The sequence below is a fragment of the Mobula hypostoma genome, chromosome 8, assembly GCF_963921235.1.
Source record: "Mobula hypostoma chromosome 8, sMobHyp1.1, whole genome shotgun sequence".
In the NCBI taxonomy this organism is placed as follows: domain Eukaryota; kingdom Metazoa; phylum Chordata; class Chondrichthyes; order Myliobatiformes; family Myliobatidae; genus Mobula; species Mobula hypostoma.
In genome coordinates, this window is record NC_086104.1 from 76,537,646 (window position 1) to 76,561,618 (window position 23,973).

Consider the following 23,973-nt stretch of genomic DNA (forward strand, 5'->3'; position numbering starts at 1 on the left):
AACCCTGACCTAAACACCGGACAATTTACAATGACCAATTAGCCTACACAATATGTCTTTGGACTGTGGGAAGAAACCAGAGCACCCCAGGAAAACCCACACATTCCGCAGTACAGAGACTGCTTACGGAGGACGCCAAAATTGAACTCTGAACTCTGACACCCCGACCTGTAATAGCATCACGCTAGCCGCTACACTACCATGGCAGCTATTGCTACTGGAACCGTTACTATAGACAATATACTAGGTCTGCATCAATATCACTGTTAATAGGGGCTTTACTGCATTTCCTACATTACAAGAGTACTGTACTTCAAATGTAAAGCACTCCCAAGGTTGAGGAGTGTTCTATGGGAATGTGTGCCTTTTCCCCCCTATGTCTCAGCTCTCAGAGAATAAGAATGATCACCTCAAGCTATTTGAGAATTTCAATCACCTTCATTCTGAATCAGCATTCCTAACAACCGACATCAGATGTCGGTGTTGTTAAAATGAGCTTCTTTACACAACTGTGTCGAAAAGGTTTTTGCAATTTGCCAATTCAGTTCAAGTTGTCAAGGATACTGCAAGCTCAGTGATTATAGGAAACCCGAGGCTTTTGTTTCATTCATCAGTCGGATGGGGATGTTGTGGCAAGGTCATCATATTTCAGTCATCCCCTGTTAGATTTGATATGATGAGTCCACCTTCAGGTGATGAACCGTTGTCGTCCGTCTGGTCTGGGCTCTCCTGCGGGTGCTATTAAGAAATGAGCTCTGGAAATTTGCCCAGCAATAATAAATAACAAGGAGTATGTGATTTATCAAGCATCCGGTGTGTTTATTCCTGTGCTTTACATGACAGCATGCAAGCCATGATGCCATCCAGTGAGTCTACAACAGAATCAGTCTCAAAGCCAATAATATCAAGCAAGGCTGCCTCATTGTCTCTCCATTCATACACACCATAACACTGCACCTCCAACATCCCTAAGGAGTAGAGCTCATCCTCAGAATTGATGGGAATCTGTTCAGTCTGTGGGGTGTATACTCCGGTTGCTGAATCTCAGCCATCAAGCTGCAGGTTTCAGAGGGCAATGCACTTGCTCGTGCTGCGAGGCCGAGCTCCACAGCATGGCCAGCTCAAGTCAAAGCCTGCGAGAGGGTGGCCTTGCACAAGGGCAAGGCCGTCTGCGAACCTGCCCCCTGCTGCATTACACTGCCCTCAAACAACAAAGGTTCACAGCGGGACCTGGAAAACATGGATCACTCTCTATATCTCAGGAACCACAACTCAGCAAAGCCAGGCATTGATGATGGAATCTACCTCTGATTTCAATGTGCTGCACAGACTCTGGTCGACTAATGACAAGGGTGCTTGAAGACTAGGACTTCAGACATGGTACAAAACTTGCGGAATCCATGGCAGTGGTGTTCCTTATTTTTCCCGTGTGTTTCTGAGACCTCGACCATCCGCAACAAACGTCTCACAGCACTGGAAAGATCCCACCAGCATGGTCTATGCAAAATCCTCTAAGTCCTCTGGAAGGCCCACCAGAAACAAGGGTGCACAACTAGGTTGCATCCTCAGTCCCCTAACCTGTTCCCTGTACACTCATCATTGCAGGGCCTGATTCTGCCCCAACTCCACCTTCAGGTTTGCGGATGATGCCACCATAGTGGGCTATGTCGCAAATAATGATGAGCTTGGAGTACAGAAAGGAGACTGACAGCTTAGTGACATGGTGTCATGACAACAACAGTTTCCTCAATGTCAAGAAAACAAAAGAGCTGGTCACTGACTTCAGAAAGGGGTTGGAGGGGCAGTACCTCAAAGTGGACATCAACAACATCCTGCCCTGGTCCACATTGATGGGAGCAGGTCAATGGGACTAATGGAATAAAGTTTTGGCACAGACTAGAAGGGCCGAACGGCCTGTTTTCTGTGTTGTAGTGTTCAATGGTTTTATGGTTCTAATCAAGAAAGCTCACCAATGCCTCTGCTTCCTCAGGAGGTTAAAGAAATCTAGCACATCTCCAACAACCCACTTTTATTGATAGTCCATAGAAAGCATCCTATCAGCTACATAATGCTTGGTATGGCAACCGTTCTGCACGTGACTCCAAGAAATTACAGAGAGATGTGGACACAGCTCAGCACATACTGGGAACCAGCCACCCTACTATGGACTCTGTATATATATTTTGCTGCCTCTGTAAAGCAGCCAGCGTAATCAAAGATTTCACCCTTTCTTCTTCCCTCTTCCATTGGGCAGAAGATACAAAAGTCTGAAAGCATGTGTTAAGATTTTTACTGCTATGCTGTAGGTCTTTCATTTTAGCAGTTCTGTAAGAGCAGCCTGTTCTGCTTTTAGCATGTTTGGGTATGAGCTAAAAATAGGGGGTTGTAATGTTCAAGCTTAGGAATGTAGTATCATCCAGTCAGGATGGTGGAATTGGGAGGAGGTTCCAGAGGACGCTGAGTGGAGAGTTTTTTAGTGAAGGACACTGGTGTGGGGTCGAGGTCTTTTTTGCGGGAGCTGGGAGAAGACAGGAAGGAAGATGGCTGAGAATACCGTCCCTGCTGCATAAGGTGTTTTGTGCAGATGAATGGCTTCAAGGAGGAAAGACCAATTTATTTGAAATGGATGTTGAGCGACATCCGAAACATGGTGTGTGCTTCCATGCAGACTGTGGGTCCAGCCCCTGAGTTAAAGACAACTTAAAGATGAGCTCCAACTTAAGTGCACATTTGGACTGGGTTAACTGTAATAGGCCCTTTTAATTTTTTTTCTTTTTATTTTCCCACTAATTGTTCGATCAAGCTGAAATTTATAAATATACTTTCCTTATAATTGTATGCAGCATACAATCTGTTATTTCTTGCAGGCGGGTAATTACAAGTGGGCAGCATTTACACAGTATTCGCTAAGATTAGGGTGTGGGTGGTTGAAACATCTCAGATCGAAGGTCTGATGGGACCCAAGTCATATTGACCCTAGACGTATGGAATTCAATAAAGGTGGTTTTCTGACCGCTGGGTCCATTGGCTTATTAGCGAGGGACAACCAGCCGTATTTCTAGAGATGTCTGGCAAAAAGGAGTTCATATGTACCACCAGGATTAAGGACAGCTTCTATCCCATTGTTATCAGAAACAGACCTCTTGTATGACAAGATGGACTCTTGGCCTCACAATCTACCTCATTATGATCTTGCACTTTATTGTTTACCTGGACAACACTTTTTCAGTAGCATTTATACTTTATTGTTATTGCTTTACCTTATTCTAGCTCAAAACACTGTGGAATGATTTGATTTATATGAACAGTATGCAAGACGAGATTTTCAGTGGTACTTGGTACAATAAACCAAAACTTAGGCCAAGCAAACAAATATTTGAGTCCTCTACCAGGCCAGTGTCCCCAGAATAGAGGGCCCTAGACATTGCAGTTAGCCATGCTGTGCAGGCCATGTCATTCCCATGCCAAACATCAGATTCCCAAAACAGACACTCTGTTCCAAACTCTTGTAGAAGGTGGACATATATACGACTGTCTGTAATGTTTCCTTAAGTCAAGTCAAGTCACTTTTTATTGTCATTTTGACCATAACTGCTGGTACAGTACACAGTAAAAATGAGACAACGTTTTTCAGGACCATGGTGCTACATGAAACAATACAAAAACTACACTGAACTACGTAAAACAACACAAAAACTACACTAGACTACAGACCTACCCAGGACTGCATATATTACACAGAACAGGGCAGGCATTATAATAAATAATAAACAAGACAACAGGCACAGCAGAGGGCAGTAGGTTGGTAGTCCGATGGCTTGGGGGAAAATCTGTTATATAAATAAACAGCTGAATGGTGGCGTCCGGGATTCCGTCCGTTTCTGTACTCCCGCCAAGTATTTCACTGGAGTCGAATGTAGTCCAATTTAATGTCCATTAGAGAGCAGAATGGACGGGAGAGCCGGCTGGCTAGGGTTTGTTTTTTTTCCTGGCACGGACTCCTGCCTTGCTTCCACTTCCTCGCACACCGCTTACGACGTCCCCACCTCCGGCCACTGGCATCAGGTGACTCTGAGGACTGCAGGCCTGATTCTGTCAGCAAGCCGAGGTCGTGCAATTTAACCAGCAGATCTTCATGAGCAACACACACAAAAGTTGCTGGTGAACGCAGCAGGCCAGGCAGCACCTCTTCCTGGAGATGCTGGCCTGGCCTGCTGCATTCACCAGCAACTTTTGTGTGTGTTGCTTGAATTTCCAGCATCTGCAGAATTCCTGTTGTTTGTATTTTTAAGATCTTCATGAGGTTTGTTTTTGGGTGATCTCTGTATTGTAACAGTATCTGGCCATGGTAGATGGTCACTCTGTTATCCATTGCCCTAAACCCTAATTGTGCCTTAAAATTAAATTAAAAAACTAAATTAAAGTAGCACCAGATCCGAAAGGCCGCTGCTGCTGTGCCGCACTGCCTGCTGGATCTCCTGGTCTCCTAGGGTCTCCTTGGAATCTCTGGGCCACAACTGCTCAACGTGAAGATGGAGGATTTGGGATAGCATTGAGAAGTTTAAGGCTATTCACTGGATGCATACTGAATCATTACACAAGCAGAAGAAGGAGTACACACCCTCACAAATCAGCCATCTCTTGCCCCATCTGCAAAGCAGTGCGTGTCTCTGTCACTGTCGAGGTTGCAAAGAATTTCCCACACTCCAGTTGTCTTAGCCCTTCTCCACGTCAGAGGTCACGGATGTGGGAGCTTTGCTGAGATATTATTCACTTATTTAGTGAGAGAGTGCAGAGTCAGCCCTCCTGGCCCTTCAAGCCACACCGTGTCAGTAACCCCCGACAAACCCGATTAATCCTAACCTGATCACGGGACAATTTACAATGACCAATTGAACTAGCCGGTACGTCATTGGATGGTGGGAAGAAACCAGAGGACCCAGAGAAAATCCATGCAATGTACCGGGAGGACATACAGAGACTCCTTACGGAACGTCACCAGAATTGAACTCCGAAATGCTCTGAGCTGTAATACCATTGTGTTAACCACTGGACTACGATGGTACCCAATGCATGTGCCATGGTGTGTATTACAAAACAGGTCTCGCGCGCGCACACACACACACACACACACACACACATACACACACAACTATGGAGTTTAGCTACGTTCTTACAGCAACATTGTGTAATTACTGCGATACCTTTGTCTTCTAAATGACATAATGAAAATTTACAAAAGACTTAAATTACAAGGCAGTAATGAAATCAAAAGTTGGAATGACACCATCAACAGGAGGAACGTAACTGAAATACATTATTCATCAAACCCCGGCAACTGGATTACCTTAAACCCACCAGGGTATTGGTTATCACTTACAAAGAACATCAGACAATAGGTTTAAACCGCATTATTAAGTTTATTCATGAGGTAAATGTAAAAGTACTCTGATTATCTGCCTGGCTCTGGTAATTTAAGCTTGTTTGCTGTAAATTGCCATCTGGATGGAACATTGAAACAACAGTAGGCGATTTAGCTTGTCGAGCCTGTTCCACCATTCAATGAGATTGTGACTGATCTGTCATCAACCCTCATGCAACAGAATTCTTCAACTCACTTGATTAACAAACTCTATCAATTTCAGAAATAAAATTAACGGCTGATTGAGTACTAATTGCTATTTGCAAAATTGTTACCATTGCACTTGGGTAAAGTGTTTTGAGCTCATCACAGAAGACAAACTGGAGACACAAGAGATTGCAGATGCTGGAATCTGGAGCAACTGATTCAGGATTCAAGATTGTTTATTGTTATTCTTCAGTTCACAAGCATAGAGAACAAAATGATTATCACTCCAGATCCAATGCAGATTTAAAGAAAAAGCATAAAGAACACAATAAATATAAATGCAATCCTATAAAACACAATGTATAAGTGACTGAGTGTGGCCGTATATATACATAAGATTAGCTTATATACACAGACTGTATATACCTAAAGTGACGCGCGTAGGAATATCTGTATAAGGTGACTGATAGGAAATGACAAAGTGACAAAGTCATACTTGACCAGAGGAACTCTTCTAGGTAGCAGCAGGGCTTATGAAAACACAGTGGGACAGTGACTGTGTCAGTGTAGGAATGAGGTGCAGAACATACACATAAAGTGGTAGCCCATGGTGGGGATGAAGGGTGGGGTTAGGGTTGATGAGAGTTTTGACCTAAAATGTCAGCAATTCCTTTCTAACCCTCCCTCCCCACTGCACCAAGATTCTCCAGATTGTTTGTTGCTGCAGAATGTTAGTGCAACAATCAATCTGCAGGAAGGACTCACTGGGTCACACAGAATCGGTGAGAGGAAAGAAGCAGTCACTAACTAGTAATGATAGATAGATAGATAGATAGATAGATATACTTTATTAATCCCAAGGGAAATTGGGTGAAGAAGAAAGTAAGAATACTGATCGGAACGGCTGTACCAGGCTGCATGCACGACTGGCACGATGTTGTAGTCAGAGAGCAACAGGGTCATGCAGAGTGGAAACAGGCCTCCAGCTCACAGATTCTGCACTGGCCATCAAGCACCCACTTGCACTAACTCATTTAATTATCCCCTCATTCCCATTAACCAGGTTCCACCACTCACCCGCATTTAGGGGCAATTTACAGCCGGCTATCAACTACCCACATGCATTTCTTTGGGATGTAGGAGGCGATTGAAGCATGTAGAAACTCTCACATTTACAGAGAGAACATGCAAACTCCACATAGACAGCATTGATGGGTCAGGTTTGAACTTGGCTTGCTGGAGCTGCAAGGCAGCAGCTGTGCGATCTATGTGTCAATGGATCTCCTGACATCTTTTCCATAGGTTTCAATGAGAATCCAAAAAAAATTACATTATTTCACTGTAGTTCTCAATGTATGTAGGCCATTGTAGTTCTCAATGTTTCAATAGGTTTCAGTATTTCTCTGACATTTAATATCAGAGAAATGTACAAATTATACATCCTGAAATTCTTTTTCTTCGCAAACATCCATGAAAACAGGAGTGCCCCACAGAATGAATGACAGTTAAAACCTTAGAACCCTAAAGCCCCCCCAGTTCCCCCTCCCACACACAAACAGCAGCAAGGCAAAGACCCTTCCAGCCCCCCACCAGCAAAAAAAAATCAACACCCTCCACTGAGCACTCAAGCATGCAGCAAAAGCATCAATAAAGACACAGGCTTGCGGTAAACCAAAAACTACTCGTTCACCCAGTAATTCGACATACCACAAGCTCTCTCTCTCCCTAATAAGGGAAAAAGGGGAGTCCCCGTTTCACAGCAAGAGGGGAGACATACCAAACAACTCGTTGATTTACGATGTTATAAGTCTGTTGTGTTGTTTTTTTTGCTCTGCCCAGAGAGTCAGCAATATATTTAGGCCTACGCAGTTCACAATGTACGTAGGCCTACGCAGTTCACAATGTACGTAGGCCTACGCAGTTCTCAATGTACGTAGGCCTACGCAGTTCACAATGTACGTAGGCCTACGCAGTTCACAATGTACGTAGGCCTACGCAGTTCTCAATGTACGTAGGCCTACGCAGTTCTCAATGTACGTAGGCCTACGCAGTTCTCAATGTATGTCGGCTTAGATATTGGACGCAGCTGACAGAAATATTGCAGCATGTTTAATATGTGTCACTTATGGAGGTACTGCTTCCATTGTGACATACATATGCTGGCATTCATAGATCAACATATCACATTTGCATTGCCTTAAGTGACAAAGAGCACTTGAGCACTTTTTTTGAGCACTGCTACAAGTGCAATGACTGTGCTGGAGGTGTAGTGGTATCCACACCCAGACTTTGGTCCCAGGTTCGAATCTGACTGGCTCCTTGCAAGCTTTCAACCTGTGCTGGGTTAAGCATTGAAATAGCAACTCAGCCTCATGAAACAGACAAAAGTAAAGAAATGGCCCCATGTGCTATCAAGGTGTGGGAAGGAACTTTAAAACTCCAATATTTAATACTTGTCAGCTATTTGTCAAACAAAATGAACTACCGACCTCAGAAGGGTTGTTCCAACAAGGAAATGGTGTTTGTTTGACAGGGGCATAGGGAGGATCAGTGTGTTCTGACAACCATTGAGAGATGTGAAGGTCCTGGAGGAACTGGATGAAGAAGGACAACAGCTCCCATACCCAAATGTCAAGAGGACTTGTAAATGCTGTTAATGTGGCCGAAATGATTAGGCGGGGCCTTGAAGTCAAAATGTGTGTCTTGAATGTTTTTGAGCAGCAGTTTGCAAAAGTTGTCATCCCTTTAAGTAGCAATGCTACAGAGCAAACATCACACAAAAAAACAGTTCTGCTGGGAGTGTCACTGTCAAAGCAAGATGTTCCAATACCTGCCACCTGGGATTTAAAGAAAACATTAGGGCTTGCAACAAGCCCTGTCTGCATCAGTGTTAAGCACAACGGGAACCTCTGCCTCAAACATTCAGTGGTGTTTGTCATGTCAGAAAATATTGCAGCTACTACATTGCCACTAATCAATCTCTCCTGGGTTTCAATATAAAGCCGTATAAAAATTCAACTAATCAGACAAGCACAATTATCAAGGTTGTTATTCTACTTGTTAGACATTGACTTGTGACACTTTTGCTAAGAGGCACTCACTGGAAATCAGGACTTCATTTTAAATGAAGGATTGTGGAGCAGAAACACCATGCTGCCCGACCTGCAGGAATAAGCCAACCGAGAGGGTGCAGGGGTCTAATTAAAATCATGGTATGATGGAATGGGCACGTGGCCAAGTGGTTAAGGCATTGGACTAGCGACCTGAAGGTCGTGAGTTCAAGCCCCAGTCGAGGGAATGTGTTGTGTCCTTGAGCAGTGTCTGCGACGACACCGGTGCCAAGCTGTATGGGTCCTAATGTCCTTCCCGTGGACAACATTGGTGTCGTGGAGAAGGGAGACTTGCAGCAACTGCTGGTCTTCCATACAACCTTGCTCAGGCCTGCGCCTTGGAGAGTGAAAACTTTCCAGGTGCAGATCAACAGATCCATGGTCTCGCAAGACTAATGGATGCCTTTATGATGGAATGAGACGCAGTGGCCAGAATGCCAGGATTGAGAAGAGAGCTAAAAAATAGATGACTTTTCATAAGCTGGAAATAGCAGTATGCAATTCCTGCTTGCTCCCATCCATCTGCCAATTTAGCAGATTGCTAAACCACTGGCATGTTAAAATGCCCTAGTGTTAAGGGTGATACCAGCTTTTAGTTAGCCAGCATCACTGGGCTTTCCTCCATATATTCCTACCAAATATCAGACCACTGACACTGAAATTTCTGGGAGGATGGTTGAGTCATAGTTAATTCATGTCATTATGAGGTATTTGTGTAAGCATTCTTGTTATCCCACCCATTGCCTTTGAGATGAACTGAAAACAACCACTTCCAAGGACAGTTCGGTGTCTCCCACATCGCAATTTGCCAGGATGAACAAAGAAAGCAGATTACCTCCTTAAAAAAACATTCTGAATTTTTCAGCAGTTCCATCATTACCATTACCAGTGCTGGTGTTTGATTGTCGATTTAATTACTGTGCTGAACTTAAACTGCTAGAGTCACGGTGGGATTTGAGCTCATATCTGCAGATCATTAGCTAGACCAGGCCCTACTGCAGTAAATGAAGCTCCACATCAATGCTCTCCGTGAAATGATGTGCTGCTCAAAATACAAGGAACACACAAAGTCTTTGGAACTCTTTACCAAAGAGGATTGTGGGTGTGCAGTCACGGGCTACATTCAAGGGTGTGATAGATGGGAGCTACAGGGAGGTAGTCACCCCCAAGTTACAGGAGGCATATGCAGGACAGGGAAAGGGAAAAGGGGCAGCCAGCATTGTATATCCCTGTGGCTGTTCCCTGCAATAAGTATACTGTTTTGGATATGTTGGGGGAGAATGACCTATCAGGGGAAAGCCACAGCAACTGAGTCTCTGGCACTGAGTCTGGCTCTGTGGCTCAGAAGGGGGGGTGTGTGTGTGGAGAAGAGGGCTGCAATGGTGATAGGGGATTCAATAGTTAGAGAACTAGAAGGGAGATTCTGTTGATGTGAAAGAGAGACCTGAATGGTATGTTGCTTCCCAGGTGCTAGTGTCAGGGATGTCTCGGATCTGGTCCACAGTGTTCTAAATGGGTAGGCTGAGCAGCCAGAAGACATGGTACATATTGGTATCAACAACATAGGTAAGAAAAGGGGTGAGTTCCTGAAGAGAGAATATGGGGAGCTGGGTAGAAAGTTAAAAAGCAGGACCTCAGGGGTAGGAATCTCTGGAGTGTTGCCTGTGCCATGCGCCAGTAAGGGTAAGAACAGGATGATTTGGCGAGTGAATGCGTGGCTGAGAAACTGGTGCACAGGGCAGGGTTTCAGGTTTCTGGATCATGGGATTTCTTCTCGGGAAGGTACGACCTGTACAAAAGCACGTGTTACACATGAACCTGAGGGAAACCAATATCCTTGCAGGCACGTTTGCTAGAGTTCTTGGGGGGTGGTGGTTTAAACTAACGGTGTGGCGCGTGGCCAAGTGGTTAGGGCGTTGGGCTCACGATCTGAAGGTCGTGGGTTTGAGTCTCGGCCAAGGCAGCGTGTTGTGTCCTTGAGCAAGACACTTAACCACACACTGCTCCAGTCCCCCCAGCTGAAAATGGGCACCGGCAAATGCTGGGGGTTAACCTTGCGATAGACTGGCGTACTATCGGGGGGGGGGAGGGGGAAGTCTTGTACTCTCAGTCGCTTCACGCCACAGAAACCGACATAAGCACCAGCCTGATGGGCCACAAGGCTCGGGACAGACTTTAACTTTTTTAAACTAACTTGGCAGGGGAAGGGAACCGGATGGGGCAGCTGTCATGCAAATAGATGCAGTGTGTGGTGAGATTGTGGGGAAGGATAGGTAATTCAAAGGGCAAAGTTGCAGTCAATGGGATGGGTTGAAGTGTCTCTTTAAACTAAACAAGGTTCAACAGTTCCACAGTTTGGAAATGTAAGGCTAAAGTAAAAGGGAAGGACAGCGCAGAAGAGGTTTGGAAAGCCTCCAGGATAAGTAAAAGAACAAGAAGTTTAGAAAGGATTAAGAATTTATATTCCTGTAACATTGGGGCAAAATTGAAAATGGTGATGAATACAGGACCGAAGGTGTTATATTTGAATGCACGCAGTATTATGTAACAAGGTGGATGATTTTGTAGTACAGTAAGCAATTAGCATGCATGCCTTTGGGGGCATTAATGAGTGATGGCTGAAAGAAGATCATGGTTGAGAGCTTAACATCCAAGGATGCACATTGCTTCAAAAGGACCAGCAGGTAGGCTGAAAGGGTGGTGTGTCTCTATTAGTAAAAAATGAAATCAAATCTTCAGAAAGTGGTCACATAGGATCAGAAGATGTAGAATCCTTGTGGGTAGATTTAAGCATCTGCAAGGGTAAAAACACCCTGATGGGAGTTAGATACAAGCCACTGAACAATGGGCAGGATGTGGAATACAGATTACAATGGGAGATATAAAAGGCATGTAAAGAGCCCAATGTAATGATAGGTATGGGGGATTTTAAGATGCAGGCGGATTGGGGAATATTAAGTTGGTGCTGGATCCCAAGAGAAGAAATTTTTAGAATGCCTACAAGATGGCTTTTTTAGAGCAGCTTTTGGTTGGGCCCACTAGGGAAAAGACAATTCTGGATTGGGTGTTGTATAATGAAACAGATTTAATTAGGGAGTTTAAGGTAAAAGAACCCTCAGGAAGGTAGTAATCACAATATGATAGAATTCACCCTGCAGTTTGAGAGAGAGAAGCTAAAAACAGATGTATCAGAATTACAGGGAATAAAGGGAACTACAGAGGCATGAGAGAGGAGCAGGCCAAAGTTGATTGGAAGAGAACACTAACAGTGGCTGGAGTTTCTGGGAGTAATTCAGAAGTTGCATTATAGTTTCATCATATTCCAAAGGGAAGACAAGCGAAGTCAAAGATGGTATTAAAGCAAAAGTGAAGTCATATAATATAAGAAAAACTAGTGGAAGCTCTTAAAAACAACAGAAGGCAAATGAAAAAAGCAGTAAGGAAAGAAAAGATGAAATATGAAGGTAAGCAAGCCAATCATATAAAATAAAATGTTTTTTCAGATATATAAAGAGTAAAAGAGAGGTGAGAGTGGCTTTTCGACAGGTGGAAAATAAGGTTAGAGAAGTAGTAATAGGAGACAAAAAAAATAGATGAACATAATAAGTATTTTGTGTCAGTCTTCGCTGTGGATGACACTACCAGTATGCCAGAAATTCGAGAGTGTCAGGGGCAGAAGTGAGTGTAGTTGCTATTACTAAGGAGTAGGTGCTTGGGAAGCTGACTGATCTGAAGGTAGATAAGTCACCTGGACCAGATGGACTTTACCCCAGGGTTCTGAATGAGGTAGCTGAAGAGACTGTAGAGACATTAGAAATGAACTTTCAAGAATCACTAGATTCTAGAATGGTCCTGGAGGACTGGGAAATTGCAAATGTCACTCCTCTAATTAAGAAGAAAGGGAGGCAAAAGACAGGAAATTATAGGCCATTTAGTCTTTAGTGGTTGGAAGTTGTTGGAGTCCATTATTAAGAATGAGGTTTCTGGGTACTTGGAGATACATGATAAAATAGGCCAGAGTCACAACGGTGCTCTAAAGGGGAAATCTTGCCTTAAAATCTATTGGAATTCATGAAATAACATGCAGGATAAACGAAAGAGGTCAGTGGGAAGGCTGCTAAAAAGATAAGAGCCTGTGGTATTATTGGAAAGATACCAGCATGGATAGAAGATTGGCTGACTGACAGGACGCAATGAGTGGGAATAAAGGGAGCCCTTTTCTGATTGGCTGATGGTGACTAGTGTTGTTACACAGGAGTAGGTGCTGCGAATGCTTCTTTACATGTTACATGTCAATGATTTTGATGTTAGAATTGATTGTGACCCCAGGTTTTCGGATGATGTAATGATAGGTGGAGGAGCAGGTAGCGCTGAGGAAGCAGGGAGTCTACAGGGAGTGGCAGATGGAATACAGTGTAGGAAAGTGTATGGTCATACACTTTGGTAGATGGAATAAGGGGTATGGACTATTTTCTAAACAGGGAACAAAATCAGAAATCAGAGGATTCTTTGTGGAGGAATCCCTACAGAGGATTCCCTTGTGCAGATTGACTTACTGGTAAGGAATGCAATTGCAATGTTAACATTCACTTTGAGAGGACTACAATGATGTAATGTTGAGTCTTTGTAAGGCACTGATCGGATCACACTTGGAGAATTGTTAGCAGTTTTGGGCCCCTTATCTAAGAAAGGAAGCTAGCTGGTGGTGTAGTGGCATCTGCACCAGACATCGAGATGAATGGTCCCAGATTGGAAACCGGCTGGCTCCTCGTATGCTTTCCATCTGTGCTGTGTAGAGTGTCGAGCTAGCAACTCAGCCTTGTAAAAAACATACAAAGGCTAAGGAAATGGCATGGTTGCCATCTACTGTGCCAAAAGGCATGAAGAAGAACTCAATCTAAGAAAGGATTGGGGAAAGTCCAGAGGAGGTTCACAAAAATGATTTTGGGAATTAAAAGGTTAACATATGAGGAGTGTTTGATGGTCCTGGGCCTGTTACTCACAGTAGTTTAGAAGAATGGGGAGGTGGGGGTAATCTCATATTAAACACTCTTATCATAGTAAGTATAGGACCAAAGGGCACAGCCTCAGAATACTAGGATGCCCCCTTGGAACAGAGATTGGGAGGAATTTCTTTAGCTAAAAGGTGGTGAATCTACAGAAGTCATTGACCAGATGGCTGTTGAGGCTAAGTCATTGGGTATATTAAAAATGGAAGTTTAAAAGTCATGGGGTGGGAGAAGGCAGGAGAATGGGATTGAGAAGGATAGTAAATCAGCCAGATGGTATGGTGGACCAGACTCAATGACATGAATGGCTAATTCTGATTCTATGTCTTATGGGCAGAGACCCACTGCATTTTATACATAAGGAAAATCAAACAATGTGGGATTAGTGCATGGAAATATCACTGGGATCAGTCACCAACTCAGTGAATAGCAGAACAATGACAAAGGTCAAGCAGCCTACTTCTGCCTGCATTTCTTCAGTTCATATGTTCTTGTAGAAATGTTTATTCAAAAATGTGTTTCCCAGGCACTAATTCCTCTCTGCTTGTAATTCAGGAGTGTATTTAAAATTAAACCTCACCAGAGTAAATTACAGAGCATTTCCAAGACTTGGCCAACAGAAAAATGAACAGTGATAATGCTGATTATTCATTGACCTTTTGTCTCACACCAGAGTACCACATGGTACTGAGTTGCAATAGAAGCAAAGCACAGGAAGCCCTTAAAATGACAGGAAAACATGTTTCCACCCACCTTAAAGAGGCCCTCTAATATGGTGAATGCGCCTGACAAAAATATTTCTTAACTTTTTGAACTCAGTTCATGAAAAGGATAACGCATAACTAGCAATATAAAGTCTATGCGTCCTTCAGCCTAGCTGTCAAGGTTTACATACTGTGAAATTTGCCATCAGAATTCAGAAAAGTTATAATTATTTTTAGGTGAAAGGGCAGCAGTTATATTACTGGATTAGTAAACCAGAGGCCTGGGCGAACTGAGTTGAAATCAACGATGGTATTTAAATCTCATTAATAATTTGGAATTTAAACTAAAGGAATAAATAAGATTCAGTGGTAAATATTACCACAAAATTACTTGTAAAAACACAACTGATGTTCTTACCTGGACTGGTGTGGACTTGACCCACCGATTTTACTGTCTTTGAAATGGCCTAAAACCGATTCACTTCGAAGGGATGGCTGTTAAAGCTCCCCTTACCATCAAAGCTCAAATCCTGAGAAAAAAGAAATGAAAATAAAAGGTGGGTCACATGTTTAAGATTCAAGATTATTTATTGTCATTCTTCAGTACGAGTGTAAAAGAGAAAGAAATGATTGTTAGTCCAGCAGCATAAAAAGCACAATAAGCATAAAGAACACAATAAAATAACAAAAAAATTAAGTATAAATATAAAAACAATCCTAAAACACACAATGTACAAGTAACTATTATATACATAGACTGTATATATTGAAAAGGGGTCAAAAATGTGATCAATTAGCAAGGATCTGTGGGAGATTACTGGTCATGCTTTATTTTCCTCTTCGTTCCCCTCTCCTGCTAACCCTTCCAAAGTGCAGGATATTGTAGAAACTGTCATTTTATTTGTGGCTCTAGGCACAGAACAGTCAAGGTGCTAAAGGTGATCGGCTGTGCAGAAATTCAAGACGTCTGCATATCAAAGTTCAAAGTAAATTTTTATTATCGGAGTACATATATGTCGCCATATACAACCCTGAGATTCATTTTCCTGCAGGCATACACGGCAAATCTATAGAATTCTGTATTAACTATAACAGGATCAATGAAAGATGCATACTTACATGGCTGTCCCGAACAACCACATAGTTAAGGATTTGACAGCAGTATACATGGGACTGCTGACATTTTAATGGAAATTTCAGGCCAATATCACCCTTTCTCCTTGTCTTTCGCCACCCTAATTCCTTTCCTCCCTTCCCCCATACAGATCCATATGCATGACCTGCCTTCCGGTACCTTGGTGATTCTACATATTTCAGGTTCTACAGGGAAGATTGATGGGTTATGTTACCACTAGGGATTTTCAATGTACAGGATCCTGGCTTCATACATGGAGTGAAAAAATGAGGAAGTCAGAATGAATATTAATAAAACCATGCCACTGCCATAGCTGGAATATTAAGTTCAGTCCCGGTCACTGGGAAAAATGCAAAGGTCTTGGGGGCAATTTCAAGAATAATGAGCCTTCTAGACAGCAAGGTGGTGTTTCCAATAATACGAAAGACGCAAGCAACACAGATTTAAGGCACTTGGTTGAAAAAAAAAGAGATGCAAGACAAAACACTTCAAAGCGGCAGGTGCATTACCTCTCAGCCCATGGAAGCAGACTGAACTAGGGCTTTCAAAACAAAACAAAAAAAAATCAGAGGACTACAGGTAAAGAGCAGAGGACAGGGGATCATTCCTGGCATCCTTGTACAGAGTCGCCTGGATATGAACAGCTGAATGGGCTCCTTTGCTACTGTTACCATTTTATGAGTCAATCCTTTATTCTGATTGGCACCTAAGTTTAGTCTCACTTTTGCTAACAACAACTTTCCAGAAAGCAATAATGTATTAGTCAAAGGATCCTCTCTGGTGGGCTTTTCTCTTCTTAACCCAAAAACAAAAGTACTCCTTCATTTGAGACATTTTAAATACAGTATTTGTACTCACAGTGTTGCAAGATCACATATATTGCACTCTCCCAGTTGTGCAGGGGTGATAAGTATCTTTATTTTGACAGTTATTGCTGTTCTTCTGTAACCAACTTACATAGTTTCTCATTATTTTCTTGGACTGTCTCCTATCTTTAACCTTTGAGTACTCTGCTTTCTGAGTCCTAACACATCAACACTATTTATTTGATTGATTGATTGAGATACAGTGTGGAGCAGTCCCTTCCAACCCTTTGAGCCACAGCACACAGCAACCCCCAATTTATTCCTAGCCTAATTACGGGACAATTTACAATGACCAATTAACCTACTAACAGGTCGGTCTTTGGAATATGGGAGGAAACCAGAGCACGCGGAGGAAACCCGAGCACCCGGAGGAAACCCACGCAGTCATTGGGAAAACGTACAAACTCCTTACAGGCAGCAGCACACACAAAATGCTGGAGGAACTCAGCAGGCCAGGCAGCATCTATGTAAAGGATGCTGGACGAAGGGTCTCGGCCTGAAGCGTTGACTTTTCCATAGATGCTGCCTGCCCTGCTGAGTTTTTCCACCATTTTGAGTGTGTTGCTTGGATTTCCAGCATCTGCAGATTTTCTCGTTAGTCCTTAAAGGCAGCGGTGGGAATTGAACCTGGGTCTCCTGTACTGTAAAGCGGTGTGCTAACCACTATGCTACCATGCTGCCTCCTCTTTGTTCTTGCTGATCTATATTAGATCAACTTGAATAGAACTGGTATAGAGCAACTTGAATTTTAAAAACTTTAATCTTGTTTTCTGTCTTTCTTCTGATACTTGTCCTATTTTACTTCCATAACTCCAGCCCCAAAACCTTTTGCGGTCTTTGCGCTTCACCCATTCCAGTGTGTTTTGTACTCCTCAGTTTAATCGCTCCTTCTGTGGTGACTGTGCCTTCAGCTGTTTGGGACTTAACTCCGGAATATCCTTCTGAAATTCGGAGGAGGAGAAGATGGCAGTGCGACGGCAGCGCGCACGGCCTCTCCGGTGAATGTTATCTGTAATCTGTCAAGTAGGGGACCGTGCACAATTCTGATTTGATGGAGACGGACGTGAGAGTACGGAGGAACATCTGGAAAACTTCTGAAATGCCCGCTTTGCTACCGCTGCTACTGTGTTGTAACCGGAATCTCCAGAGCAGAAGGCTCTGAATCCTCGGCTTTGCTTGTTTCAGCGGCCAGGGCTAGGTCAAAGGCGCTCGGCAGAGGATGGCGCTCGGGAGGCTGTATCGGAGGTGCTGGTCGGAGGCTCGAAGTTTTCGGATGGACGGACTCAGTGTCGGCTGCTTCCAAGGCATCGGCAAGTTGACGGTGCCTGGAGGTTTATGGCAGGGAGTTTCTCCCTTTTGCCGCCTGCTATCGGGGACTCGGAAGTCGATCGACTCGGGGACTTTGAGACTTTTTTTTACCGTGCCCATGGTTTGTTCTTCATCAAATTATGGTATTGCTTGCACTGCTGCAACTATATGTTATAATTATGTGGTTCTGTCAGTGTTAGTCTTTGGTTTGTCCTGTTTTCTGTGATATCACTCCGGAGAAACATTGTATCATTTCTTAATGCATGTATGCATTTCTAAATGACAATAAAAGAGGACAGAGTGTTCTCATAATCTAAATAAAAAATTCTCCAAAATTCTCTTTTTTTAAGATAGCCCCCAGAATCTATTGCAAATAAAAATACCATAAGCCCAGAGGTGAAATCTGAAATATAAATAGAAAATGCAAGAAACAATCAGCAGGTCAGGCAGCATCTGGGGGGAAAGACAGAGTAACATTTCAGGTCCAAGCCTCCTCACCAGAACTGACAAAGAAACAAGTTAGATTTCAGATTAACATGTTTCTCTGCCCGAATCAAACGTATCTCTTCTCTTTGTCAGTTTGGGGGTCTTTGACCTGAAATGCTAACTATTTCTCTTTTGACAGATGCTGACTGACCTGTTGAGTGCTCCTATTGTTTGCTGTTTTTATTTCAGATTTTCAATGCTTATCAGAATCTACTTACAATACTTGATCAAATTTCTTATCATCTGCCCCCAGATTTCTTTTCGGTATCTAGGTGTGAAATTTTGTTTGATAACATTCCTGTGAAGTGCTGAGGAAGGTCTTACTTTGACAAAGGGAAAATATAAATATAAAAATATAAAGGTGAGGCACCATCTATGTCAATGAATAAACTGTCATCGTTTCAGGCCGTCTCTTCCCGAAATGTTGAGTGCTTATTCATTTCTATAGATGCTGCTTGACCTCTTGGGTTCCTCCAGTGTTCAGTATGTGTTACTCTGTATTCCAGCATCTACAGCATTTCTTCTGTATATAAATGAAAGCTGTCTTTGCTGGAGTATTATGCAGAAGGCATCTATCATGTCATTAGGTCTTGAGTCCCTTTCAGACCAAACCAAATAAGGGTTAGAATGAAGGAGATGGGAGACCTGAATAGCTGGGCTCCAGTCCAGCACCACGTAACACAACTTGCCTGAATTCAGCACCTTCAACACAGTAAAATGTTGCAAATTATCAAGCAAATTTTAACTGTGAGCCACATGAGGAGATATCAGAGATGATCAAACGCTCAGCTAAAAAGGGAGACTGCAAAAGAGGGTGTCAGGCATCACGATGTGCGAGTGAAATTGACCATGAGTTAAGGAACCAGCAGCAGAGATCTTAGCAAACTAAAGTTTTCCCAAAGATCTGCACTTAAAACTGGCACAACTTAATAACTACAAATTATATATCATCATTTTAAATTATATGACTCATTACCTTGCATAACTAAGTAGCTTTTTATTTGTAAGTGCTTTTGGACAGTAATTTCATCAATTTAAAGTGATCTTACTGTGCAAATATTTTATCCTCCAAATGGATATAACACCAAGGGAAACTGAATACTTTCCTGACTGAACAATTTAAAAGAATTTTGGTGTGGGGCCTTTGCAATAACAAAATATATGGATCTCCTCTGAAAGGGTAACCCTGGATGCATATAGAAAGTGATGGGATTCATTTACGCTGGAACAGATATCAAAAATAGTGTGAACTGCACCAAGAATATCATGCTTTTCTGAGCCAGTTAAAATTTACTTTTATTGTTCCCTTCATTAATACTTGACATGCACTGGGATCATAAAATGATACATCAGATAATTTGATTAATCAATCCATCAGGTCTAAACACTTTTTGTTCACGTAATGGTGTTTTTGCTCTGCTCTCAGTTCCTCACAGGACACATTTTATGCTTCTGAAAACCGTGTGTTGGACATTCAGGTGAATGATTTTTATCCGGGTATCAGTTAACACCGTAGACAATGAGTGTGGCGTAAATGGAGATGGTCATTGGATTTACTGGACTTACAAAGCAAGTGAGTCAAGGGCTAACTGAAAGAATCAGACCATTACTGCAGATAGCTTAGATGTTAGTGCTGACCGCTCTGGAGGACTGATCTCCACACAAAGTCCTGGGCTCATATTTAGGGAGCATTACTTACTTGATGTGAAAAACCTGTGATGCTGCTGCAAGCAAGTTTTTCATTGCTCCTGTGCAGAGACCTGCTGGTGCACATGACTATGAACTAGAGTTTGACTCCTTCGTGGTGTGTCATAATAAGCATTGAACTGATTTCTTGTATGTTCTCTCTGGAGCAACAACAAAATCCCAAGACGCTATCTTGAACAGAAACATTACCCCTATACTCCGTTCAATATATTAGTCAGCATTGTTAACTTTGATTATAGGGGCCTCGCTGTCTTTTAATCATTTCGGTGCTAGCTGTGCAGATGTAGGCCACTAAACTTCCTGGATTTTAAAATCACTAACTCCAAAATGCTATTCTTTGAGATGCTCGGAGTTTGTGAAAGATAGTGCATAAATGAAATAAAATTCTAAAATGAAACCGAAATACTGTAATTCCATAAATCAGGTGTACGTTTTTTTCTAACGCTAGTTTAACTTAACTTGTTTGCAATCTAACTTTTTCTTGGTTTACGTGCTAATAACTTCAGTCTCTGCGCGAAACGCAGCCCTTGTAAACACGAACTCTGATTTGACCTAGGAGTGGGTCCGTACCATCAATTTGGTTCTTGCCTACACAGAGCAGCCTTTGTCCCATGGTCAGTGAGGAAGCGAGGGATGGAACTGTAGGCAGTACCATAAACAGAACAAAACAGGGTGTTTCTCTTCGGAACTGTACTCCAAGTGTTGGGGAAACACCCTCTCGCCAGCACCAGGCAAAACAAAGAAGGGAAGGAAAACAACAAACTTTGTGTTCTATTTCCAAAACTAAAATTTTGCGGGACGATTCAAACCCCAAATAAAGGAGAACCCACAATACCCCCCCTTCCTCCTGTCAAACCCACTATGTTTCTTTGTGGAGCCTCTCCATCTCTCATAATACGAAAACAAAAATCGGAAAAGCACGGCTAATTTAAAGTGTAACAAAGCAACGGTTAAACGAGGCGAGCAAGTGCTGCGCTGGCGCTTTTAATTCACCACACACACACACACACACACACACACACACACACACACACACACACACACACACACACACACACACACACACACACACACACACACACACACCCACCCACCCACCCACCCACCCACCCCTCCGCTGCCGCTCTCCGCGGACTGCGATTCTGAATATGAAGCTACCTCCTCAACCCTCTACCCCCACCTTTTCCCTCCAAGTACCCTTCCTCGGCTCGGAACCGCTCTGCCCCAAGGCCCTCTACTAACCCAGTACAGCATCACTGACCTGCTCCGTCGCCAAAATCGGGTGTGGAGGCAGAGGGGTAGGATCACTGGTTTCCCCACCTCCCAACCCTCACGAGTGAAGGACCGCAGCGTCCAGTCGGAATCACCCATCCTCTTATCTCAGCTGTAAAGCAAGCGGAGCCTCAATGGGCTGGGGAGGGAGGGAGAGGGGGAGAATGGAACGTCCCAGGACGGGAACACCTCTGCGAGCGGTTTCAATTGTGCGTTCACTGGTATCTGCACTCCCCATCACTGGGCCTCACTGCAGCTTTTGAATTGGAAAATTGGAGTTTAAAGGATTAGCTCTTCCTGTTGCTCAGCCAGATACATGAACAATGCAGCCGGGCTGAGCGACTCACGCGACATACTTCACACACTGACTGGGCTGCCCCCAACACACAGAATTCATGGCTATCAGTAAGGCAAGGAAACTTTTTCAATGAAATACTGCTGCACTTGTAAAACTGCTGCTGAAACACTCCTACCTACCCCCACCCCTTACGCCCCAAAGATGAACATTATTAAATATAACCGCAGGTGCTGGAAATCTGAAAAAAAAAAGAAAATACTGGAACAACTGAACAGTTCATGCAGTACCTGTGGGAAAAGATTTTTCTTGATTATTTATTCACATAATAACTGCTGTTTGGATAAGACGAATAGGAAAAGTAGGAACTATGGCTATAGACTTAGACAAGGACTCTGAACAAAGATAATGAAATACAGCATCTGTAGATTTTCTTTTGTTAATGAAATGCAGATATGGTCAAATTCAGTGAAGGAATGGGCTATTGCGAGTGATTGCTGTTTGAAACTAATTGTTTATCAATTCCCCGCAGGGGGTGCAGAATCTCAATTTGCTCAACAGTGATTGCCGAGGGCAGACTATGCTCCCCTGTGAAGTTGTAGAAACCAGTTGGAATCCAGCCTTAGGTCAGACTTGGGCATCAATGAGGCTGTCAAAGTACCCCACTTGTTAACTTCTGGTTACCTGAGTTTTAGGTGCAATGTGGACAAGATTTGAGCTGAACTGACAACTCTCAAGTATTTTCCTTTATTAAGATGGAAATCCTTGAATAAAAGACTTATTCACAAAACTATTAGAGCAGCATGACTCTTTGCTGCTTTACAGTAGTGAATACAAAGGCATTGAGATGCAGTCTGTACAAGGTCATTTAACAAAATCATGCATGAAAATATCAGGTATCCAGTAAACAACAATGAAGCCCTTTAATTTCCTTGGAGCTTCTACCACTCTGTTAGTCTGAACGTGCCAAGAGTGCAGCAGAAACTGATGCACACTTCCGAGGATCGGTGACATCTTGCAAAGTTTGAAAAATCATACAGTTTTGACCATTATGGAACATTTTCTTAAAGGCTTGGATTCCTCTAGCTCCTTTCATCAATTCAAGTCATCATAAAACAAGCAACAATCAATTCAATACACCTTAAGTAGAATCATTCTGATAGTGCGTGGAGCAAGGCAGCAAATTTTCATGGAATACAGGCAATGAAGGGGAAATGCTTGTCAGGACACTGGGGAAAACAGGTTGCCTTTCTCAGGTCCTGAGGTCAGAGGCCTGTGTTTGGTGAGTCTTGGGGTCAAAGCCCCAAGGCTGGTGAGTTGAGAAGGTAAAGCCTGAGACTGGTGATTCCTGAGGTCAAAGCCTGAGATTGGTGGGCCCGGAGGTCATAGCCTGAGATTGGTGAGCCCAGAGGTCAAAGCCTGAGATTGGTGGGCCCGGAGGTCATAGCCTGAGACTGGTCAGCCCAGAGGTCAAAGCCTAAGATTGGTGATTCTGGAGGTCAAAGACTGAGATTGGTGAATCTGGAGGTCAAAGCCTCAGACTGGTGATTCTGGAGGTCAAAGCCTGAGGTTGGTGAGTCTGGAGGTCAAAGACTGAGATACGTGAGCCCGGAGGTCAAAGCCTCAGATTGGTGATTCTGGAGGTCAAAGCCTGTGGTTGGTTCCCAAGGTCAAAACCTGAGATTTGTGATTCTGAAGTGTGAGATTGGTGATTCCGGAGGTCACAGTATCAAGTCAAGGCAAGTGAAGCTTATTGTCATTTAACTACATACAGGTTTACAACATATATAACCATATAAGGTATATAGAAATGTGACATTTCTTCAAACCAGGGAGTTAGTCTCCCGGAGGCTGCAGGAGTTATACAAGTGGGTGACTGTCAGGGAAGGGAAGGGAAGAGCTCAGATAGTAGAGAGCATCCCTGTGGCCATCCCCCTCAGTAATCGTTGTCTTGTTTTGGATGCTGTTGAGGGGGGTAACCTGACAGAGGATGACCATGACTGTTGGGTCTCTGGCACTGAGCCTGGTTCCATGGTGCAGAGGGAGAGAAGATCATGAGGAATGCGGGTGGGTTCCATCACTGAGGGGAACAGACAGGAGGTTCTGTCAGCCTGATAGAGATACCCGCGTGGTGTGTTACCTCCCAGGTGCCAGGGTACAAGGTGTCTCAGATCAGGTGCAGAGTATTCAGAAGGGAAAGGCTGAACAGCTAGAAGTCTTGGTACATGTTGGTACCAATGACATTGGTAGAAAAGGTGTGAAAGGTGCATCCAGCTGCAGCTCCTGACAAACCGAGTTAGGGAACTGGAGCTGGAGCTGGATGAACTTCGGATCATTCGGGAGGCAGAGGCAGAAATAAACAGGAGTTACAGGGAGATAGTCACCCCTAAGAGTCAGGAGACAGGTAGCTGAATAACTGTCAGGAGAGGGAAGGGGAGTAGACAGAATGAGCAGAGCACCCCTGTGGCCGTTCCCACCAATAATAAGTATATCATTTTAGATACTGTTGATG

At 43.4% G+C, this 23,973-nt stretch overlaps 1 long non-coding RNA gene across 1 annotated transcript in view; it reads right to left on the reverse strand.

Moving 5' to 3' along the window:
* The window catches only part of LOC134350145 (uncharacterized), a 51,868-nt gene extending 30,479 nt beyond the window's left edge, over nucleotides 1–21,389 (reverse strand). Inside the window, exons 1-2 of the long non-coding RNA XR_010018832.1 lie at nucleotides 21,156–21,389; nucleotides 14,811–14,922 (exon numbers count right to left, since the gene is read on the reverse strand). This is a non-coding gene — a long non-coding RNA (uncharacterized LOC134350145). The remainder of the gene's footprint in view (nucleotides 1–14,810; nucleotides 14,923–21,155) is intronic.
* Between the last annotated feature and the right edge of the window lie 2,584 nt (nucleotides 21,390–23,973).